This window comes from Triticum urartu, chromosome 4A (genome assembly GCF_056163025.1).
Source record: "Triticum urartu cultivar PI428250 chromosome 4A, HENAU_Tu73, whole genome shotgun sequence".
NCBI lineage: Eukaryota > Viridiplantae > Streptophyta > Magnoliopsida > Poales > Poaceae > Triticum > Triticum urartu.
The window spans coordinates 331,546,658-331,555,808 of NC_141876.1; the positions used below are offsets into that span (position 1 = coordinate 331,546,658).

The following is a 9,151-nucleotide window of genomic DNA, read 5'->3' on the forward strand; positions in this document are numbered from 1 at the left end:
TCCCTCCCACAATCAATTCCCCTACATATAACTAAAGCATTTCTAGACTCGACATCGACCAGTTTGGCTCAACGAACCTACAGGCAGTCCGGCTCTGATGCCAACGCTGTCAGGACCCCGATTCCAAGTCACATCAATCTAGCCGGTAACACCTCATATCACATTGCGGCCTCACGCACGGTATCCCCACGGGAGTCACCTTACCATAGCCCGGGACCGTTTGCGCCTTTTGGCTCACGTGTATGATAGTGTTGCTAGCATCTATATGACAGAGAACCCGGGCCGACATGGCTAGTCGTGAACCCAAAGCAGCACAGACCTATGGAGAAAGGCATACGTGAATCACATCGATAATGTCGGTCATCAGCGTGTGAATCCGGGCTGTAGCACTGGGCTAACAGGACTCCGGGGAACCCGGGCTGTAGCAAGCTAGGCAGGACTCCGGAAGTCACACCGTGACATTTCCCCGAAGGGACAAACATAGGAACGAAGTGAATCACATGCCGGCCAGTCAAGTGTCCTGAGCAGTAGTGCTGGGCTAGAAGGACTCCCATGAACCGGGCTGTAGCGGACTACTATGGCTCGAGGAGCACTAGACTACATTTCCCCATAAGAAAGGCTGCCAAGGATATACAACTAGATTGTCAGATCCCACACATACCAAGCATTTCAATCATACACACAATATGCTCGATATGTGCAAATACAAGATGGCATCACAACAAAACTCTACAACTCAAGTACTTTATTTAAAGGCTCTAGAGAATAAACTTTATTTCTTCTTGTATGGAAGGCCGTAATTCCGGTAACCTCGACTGCTCTAAGAATGATCCGGGCTAGCCGGGCACATCACATCAAAGTTAGGTCATTTGTCAAAAACATGGCAAATAGCTCAGTTGGTTTGGTAAGGGAGCTATTCTCTCACTTAAACCACTCCCATATTAGGTATTCTATCTCGTCTTAAAGTTCCCCCGCATTACCCATAACTTACCACCTGTATCTCCGGAACTCAAATCGCAAAATGACAATGCTTTCGATAGTCTGTACTAAATTACTTTGTACGAATGCACATCTCGGCCGTCGGGTAGCTGATCACCATTTCAAAGTCTATATCCGTGGTTCAAGAAATGGAATTGCTATTCTCGATTCAGACAAGACACTAATTTGTTTACGAAACGCTCTTCATTTTATAGGATCTCCCAGTCGTCAAAAAGGCCGTTCCTTCTTTTTAAAGACCAATCATTTATTTATTTATGAGATAACGGAAGAAATGGCGAGCTATTTAAGAAGCTATTTAAGAAATGTGAATTCTCATTGTTTCGATGATTCTCAATGGAAGATCGGGGCGTTTTTGACCAAATCTTTTGCAAATAAAAAAAATTCCGTTCAAGAAAGAAGAAGATCAATTTTGGGTTGAACCAACAACCTGATTGTGTGGTTATTCTGAATGCAGATAGAAAGTCTTCGGTCATACTGGAAGCTGATCGATCACAAATACCTATTCCATCCTTAGTTGATTCTACGATCCCATGGGAATCCTATAAAAGAATCACTTATCCCATCCCAGCGAATGATCCTATACAGTTCGTATATCTATTTTGTCATTCGATCATGAAAACAGTGATTCTTGAACAGAATGCGATTAGTAGAGAAGCGCAATCTCTCAGAGTCACTTTGAGTACGGGGAAGTCCGCAGGAGGGATGAGATCCGCCTGCTACTCCACCTCTTCTTCTTCCCCAATAGACGAAGAAGAAAATAGGGCCAAGGCGCTATTGGAGATGCGCAAAAAATATCCATCGGGAGATGGCGCTGACGCTGACGCTAACGCTCGCAAGGCGGTTTTGCAGGCAATTTCTAAAAATACTTTTTTTTTCGTTGAGCTCATAACCCGGTTTGGGCCGATTGACTCTGAGAGCGATCGAGGGGTCGCGGGCTCACACCTTGCTTTTGCGCATAGGATCGAAGAGATCCTAGAATTTAATGGAAAGAGTAGCGGCTCTCTGAAAGACCTCATTGATCTTAAATTGGATTTGGAAGACGCCTCTAAAAGAGAGGAGATTCTACTTCCATATTTTTCCTCAAAAAAAGAGGCAAAGTCCTAGCGTGATACAAAAAGAAATAATGGGCAAGGGCGGGGAATGATAGGTTCATAGATGTGGAGTAATCAGTTCTTCATTTGAAGAGTTAGTTGGCTGGCCTACCGGCCCGCAGATGTAGAGAGGTTGCCCCCACCATCCTCTTGAACTACGAAATCAAAGCGATTCCTGTTGATGGAAGAAAGGCTAATTTCGTTTGATCCGATCCGCCTATGCCAGTTCGAGTCTAGCGAGTCGCTATCATCTGTTGCCCTAACTTTTTCTATTAGCTCATCTTGTCCGTAGTGATATTTTGGAGCCATACATAACATGTTCATACAGGTAGGGGTCACATGACCCGACACTCAAATCATACAAGCATACAAGCACATGCGGAAGCAAATAGTCTGAGTACAGACACTAGAAAGAAAGAAGGCTTCTCGAAGCCTGTCTATCTACATAGGGCCCTCCATGGCCAGGATCACCACCTGGGTGGCTAGTCACTCGTCGACATCAAGGTCTACGTAGAACCCATCGGAGGGGGTGGTGTTGTCGTCTGAAAATAGTAATTAAGCAAACATGAGTACAAAGGTACTCAGCAAGTCTTACATCAGAACCTACTATACATGCTCATTCTCAAGAAGGTGGTGGAGTTATTGCAGCAAGCCAGCTTTGACTCTTGGCTAAGCTATCCTACGAGACTCCACTAGTAAAATAGTTTTCGCACACGAGTCCACTACTCACCAACACAATACTCCACAGGGGATCCTCCCTCGTCATCCTACGAGAGGGCCATCCTCGGTACTCACACTTATCTTGAGTCTTTTAGTAGTATCCATTAACTTGTCTATGAACTGTATAGGCAACCAAGTAGTCCTTTACCGTGGATGCGGCTATTCGAATAGATGATGTTAACCCTGCAGGGGTGTACTTCTTCATACACGCTTTCACCACTTACCGCCGTTTACACGACATGTACTCGGCAACCTTCAAGCGGAAGCCCAACGAGGGTGTCGGCCACGGCCTACCTAAACACTCAAGTCTCTAGTCCAGGTTTATCACCTATCCAGGTTCCATCCGCAGGGAGTCCGGCCGAGGTTTCCACATACGGCCCAGAACGATCTGAACATGGTCCCGAGATGCCAAACGGGCGCCCGGCATACCCGGCCACCGTGTATCTACCGCAACACAGCCCACCCCTAGGGTCAGCGCTACACACAGCTGCCAACACATAACCTACAAATACCAGAAACTATTTGCAACTCCTGGACAGAGTACTAGGGTGATTAAGAAGCCGAGAGGGTCCATTGGTTTCGGGCCCAATGTATGGTAGTAACTGAATCTTAAATCACACATACAGATCTCAGTTCTTAGGGACGGCCTCAATGAAACAACCCACCATGTACTCCTACATGGCATCTCATCGATACCTTTACCAAAACATGTTCAACACATCCCTCACATTACCGACATAATCATTTCACTCTAGGCCATCACCCAGATGAACCAGACCTGACACAACTCTAAGCATAGCAGGTATAGCAAGGTAGGAAACACATACAAGGCTCAATCAACTCCTACACATGCTAGTGGGTTTCATCTAGTTACTGTGGCAATGACAGGTCATGCAGAGGATAAGGGTTCAACTACCGTAGCACACAGCAGTTTGAATCGCGTTGTCTTAATGCAGTAAACAAGAGCAGAAGCGAGAACATGGGTTTGTATCGGAATGATCAATGGGTTGCTTGCCTGATGTGGTGGTAGTAGGGTACTGCCCTTCAGACGGATATTCGGGGTTATCCTCGGAGGCAGAACCTACCACGAAAGACACACATAACATAATCAATACATGACGATATGCAACAATATGATGCATACTATGACATGGAAATATGAATGTGTCTTGGCCTAATGCAAGCTAAAACAGAAAGGAATGAACCCATTTGAATCAAAGATTCAAATGTTAGTTCATTTAACATAGCCTTATTAGTGCATTATATTATTTTGCTTAAACAGCAATGTCATCTTGTTTTATCATGCATGAAACCATTACCAATTGATAGATTGATTTTTTTTGATCAAAATTCATATATCATTTGTTTGATTTGGAGCTATGGTTGATTTTCTATGATTTTTAGAAGTTTTGGCTATTTTTCTAGAATTTCCTATTAAAGAATAAATCCAGAAAAGGATTTACTGCGTCAGCCTGGCGTCAGTGTGACGTCAGCGGTCAACTGAGACGGTCCAGGTCAACACTGACCTGTGGGTCCCGTCTGTTAGTGTAAACTAACTAACTAAGTTTAGTTAGTGTTAAACTAATACTAACCTAGTTTAATTAGTGGCCTGGGGCCCACACGTTAGTGAGTCAGGGGAAAGTCAAACAGGGGTCAACCCGGGTCAAACTCGCCGGAGTTGACCCGGGGCTCGTCGCCGGCAAGGCCAGGGACGGTGGAGGGGTGCGGGTTTCTTCCTCCGGCGACCAAATGGCCGGCGGAGGGCATCTACGTGACGCGGGCACTCGTCCACGTCGAGTGGTGTAGGTGGTTGGGCCTGGGGTGGCCGAAGTCGTCGCCGGCATCAACCTTTGTGGTCGCCGGGGCTCGGGTGAGGTCGGGGTCGTCGTTGTGACGGTCGTGGTGGCTCATGCGGGGCACGTACGTGCTCTACGCGGCGCGGGGAGGAATCTGGGCATGACGGCCGGACCATTAGCTGGCCGGAGACTCGTCGGTGGCGAGCACAGGCGGTGGTGCATGCGGGCGAACTCGAGGCTGCGCGTACGATGCACGAGATCTAGAACGAAGAGGGGGAGAAGGGTCAGTGGCTCACTGCGGTTGCAGGGGAGCGAACGGCAAGCTCGGGGAAGAGCTGGAGCGAGCGGGGCGGCAAGGGGGATCTCCGGCGATGGCGGATCGGGACGAGCTCGGTGCAGCGTCTCTAGGGCGAGCGAGCGCTCGGGGATGGGTCGAGGAGAAGCAGTGGACGACGGCGGAACTTTTTGGCACGGCGAGGCAATGAGTGGACGGAGGTGGCTGCGGGTTTCATGACGGCGCGGGCGCGGCTGCGTCGGCCATGGCGTCGAGGGAGCGAGGGAGAGAGCAGGGGGGAAGTGTGAGGTGTCGGGCATGTCGGGGCGACACCGAGGAGGCGTTCGCAGCATCGAGGCGGTGGCCAGGTGAAGCAGAGGAGCAGGGAGGTGGCGTGGCGAGCTCGGGCGAGCGCGCCGTGTCCCTCCTTTGCCTACTGGCAGAGGTTGGCGATGACTGGCACGGGCCAGCACAGTGCTGGGCCGGCTAGTGGGCCAGGTGGGCTGCGCCAGGTAAGTTCCTTTCTCTCTCTTTTTCTGTTTTTTATTTATTCTATTATTTCTGTAACTTCAGGGCTTTATTAAAAATGCCAGGGCATTTCCAAAAATCATGAAATTAATCATGGCTACTGTAGAATATATCCAACAGCAAACATTTTAGTTTATGATTATTTGAGCATTTAAAATATTTTATAGCATTTAAATGCCCAAATGCAAATACTATAAGAATTAATCCAATGACCTTAAGATGTCCTACGAAAATGTGCACCATTTTTGTCAAAGGTTTTAACCCAAAACAAAAAGGGTGGGCTTTCTAGAAGGGCATTTCAGGTTCATTGAAAAAGTTTTTAGTAAACCCTAGTTGTTCCAAGGGGGGTGCTGGGGGTTCTGTCATCCCCATTTCAGTTTTCTGGGAATTTAAACATGATGCAACACTCTAATGCTTGAACTAGCTAGGGTGTGACAACACACTCCTTCTTCCTCCCAAAAAAATCACCAACCAGCTCAAGCAGGAGTTCTAGCTCATCTTGCTGCCATTTTCGGTCTCCTACCTACCTATATTGCTGCCATTTTTGATCTCCTACCTACCTACTAAGCAGGAAATACTAAGGAAAAATTTCCATGTGATGCTCAAATCAAATCCTACCTACCAATCCGTTCGAGTGTATCCATTAGAAATTTCATACAGTTCAGTCAAATTTCTTCAGTGACAGAGACAAAGTTCTTCTGGTCTCTGAGGAATTTGTTCTGACTGAGGAGTTAGGAATTCGCCAGTGTGGATTGCCTCCAAGTGAGGAACATGATAGCCCTGAGGAATTTGATACTCAAAATTCCGACCGTTGCTATGCTATGCGCCAGCTGTCCCAAAATATCTACCCACTTAACGGTCATATCATTGAAGGGCATTTATGTCTTATCATGTCGGGCTGCTCCCTAGGCTATAAATAGCCGCCCCCTACAACCACTAGCTGGTTGGCTGCTTCGAGAGAAACTGACACTTGTCATTTGAGAGCATCCCATCCTCCGAGGACTTTGAGTGAAAATCATCAAGTGAGGAAAACCCAAACCCAAACACCTACAAACCCAAAGTGACTGAGCATCACTGAAGAGATTGATCCTACGTGGATATGACGCTTGTTACCTTTGAGGACTGTGCATCTTCCAGACGGTTAGGCGTCATGGTCGAGAGCATCCAAGAGGAAATTGTGGATTGCCGAGTGACCAAGTCTGTGAAGGTTTGGATGTCACCTAAAGACTTACCACGAGAGATTGGGCGAGGTCTGTGTAACCTTAGCTCAAGGGGAATACTGTGAGGACTAAGTGTTCTGAACTACGTGTTCAAAACTGGGTGTCTGGGACTTTGTGTCCTTAGGTTTAAATACATAGCCGCCCTAACCAGACGTACAACTGTCACAGCAGTTGGAACTGGTCTACCAAATCATTGTCTTCACCAAGTTACCTGGTTCCATTTCCTCAACCCTTCCATTTCCTCTTTTATGTGTTGAATGCTTGTTCATATCTGTTTGAAGACTTTGACTGAAGACTTCCTCTATTTCCTCAGTTCAATTTCTTCAGTCTGTTTGTCCTATCCTGTGTTATCCCGTGTTTATGCTTTCTGTACTCAGTACTTGTTTTCATTTCATCATGGAGACCATGCTCATGCACTCCTATGTTTACTTCTCAGTACTTATTCCGCTGCAAATAGTTCTTCACTCAGGAATTTCCTCACCCGCAAATTCCTCAGTGAAGAATTCATAAAAATCGCCTATTCACCCCCCTCTAGTCGATATAACGCATTTTCAATTAGTATCAGAGCAAGTACTCCCTTGTTCTGTGTGATTTTGGTTTAATCGCTTGGAGTTTTAGTTATGTCGGCCACAGGAATGAAGACTGTGACTTGCCCATCTTCGACGGTCATGATTATCCCAGGTGGAAGGCCATGATGAAGAAGCGCCTCATGGCGATAAATAGCGAACTCTGGACCATCACCGAGATTGGTCTTACTGACCTATGCAAGATGGCGGAGGCTGATGATATTCGCAAATACACACTTCTCAACCTCACGGCGAAGGATATCATCTGCTCCAGCTTGTCACAAAATCAGTTCAGGAACGTCATGCATCTCAGCCATGCAAAACTCATCTGGGACCGACTCTCTGAGGTCTATGAAGGTCATCGATCTCACCATGATCCCTGGTTCGAAGAATTCATGGAATCACGCAAGGCTATGCCTTTCAATCCAGAGTCATCATCCTCTGCACCATGCCTTGTGGCAAAAGGTGCCAAGGTAACTGACTGCTACTTATCTGAGTCAAGTGATGATGAATCTGGTGACGAATTTGGGCCCAGTTATGTCAAACTTGCTTCCCTTGCCACTAAACAACAAAGTGCTTTGGAAAAAGTTCAATACATGCTGGATAAAAGTGATGAGATGTTGGGTGAAGAAATGGATCAGTCGAAAGCTTTGGCTGATAGTCTTCAGAGACTTCAGTCTAAGTTTTACACCCTTCAAGCTCATCATAATACTCTCCTATCTGATCATGAGAAGCTTTCTTATGAATTTCTTCAAAGAAAGCAAGATATTGAGCAGTTAAGAGTGAGTTATGAAGGTCTTCAGAAGGAGCGTGATTCATTACTTGCTCAATAGATCAGCGCTACACAGGATGAATTTGTTCCTCCATGTTTGAAGTGCATTGAACGTGAAACTGCTAATTCTTCACCTGAATGCTCAAATACTTCCATTGCTGCAAATTCTTCAACTGCGTCTGCTATCACTAATTCCTCATCTGAGGACATTGCTAGTATTACTGATGATGCAGGGCTGAAGGAATTGTATATGACAGGCATGTAAAAAAGCCTCAAAGGGCATCAGGCTCTGTGTGACATGCTTAAAAAGCAGATCCTCAGCAGGAACCCTAGGAAAGAGGGTATTGCATTTGAGAGGAAAATCAATGCTGATGGGACCTACTGGAAACCTGAGCAGTATCCCAAAACCTCATGGGTTGCTGCAAAGGGACCTTCAGTGGATCCATCTACTTTATCTGGCTTTACATGTGAATCTTCATATTCTTGTGATGAGTCCATTGACTCTAACTATAAACTGTTCAAAAATCAGAATGGTGAAGTATTTGCTAGATATGTTGGCACTAACTGCAGGAATGGTCCTCCTATGAAGAAAATTTGGGTTCCCAAAAGGTGCCTTGAAAATCTTCAGGTGAATTTCATCATGACACCACCTGTGAAGAGTAGGAACCCCAGATCAAATTCTTCATATGGACCAAAATTTTCATATGGATCCAAGTCCTCATACGAACCAAACTCCTCTCATGGATCAAACTCCTCAAAAGGATCAAAGTCCTCATATGAACATCATCGTGCTAACCCGTCTGTTTTTCAGGGAATATCTAAGGATAATGGATATGTGCATTATCCATCAAATCATTATGTCCATAAGTCCTCGAAGAATTTCTCTACCTACTCTTATGCTTATCTAACCCCTCTTATGTGAAACAAAGTGGATTGGCGTCTATGCCACCTTTCTCTTATGGAGCTCGCAGAATGATGAACTCTCTGCCACCCCTTCAGATGTGGGTGGTGAAGAAAAAGAACTAATCTATTATGCAGGGTCAGGTCTCCAGATGAACTTAATCGTCTGAAGAATTTGCTGGAGACCTAAATATGCTTGAAAGGACGCAAGCTAATCATGACGAAATGAATTTTCATTTCTCACGTCCTCATATTGTTTTATCTGTTCTATTGTCTGATGAAATT

At 45.9% G+C, this 9,151-nt stretch overlaps 1 pseudogene; it reads left to right on the forward strand.

The window, feature by feature from the left end:
* The first annotated feature begins 785 nt into the window (after window positions 1-785).
* LOC125553801 (small ribosomal subunit protein uS2m pseudogene) lies at window positions 786-2,188 on the forward strand (annotated as a pseudogene).
* Window positions 2,189-9,151: the final 6,963 nt, after the last annotated feature.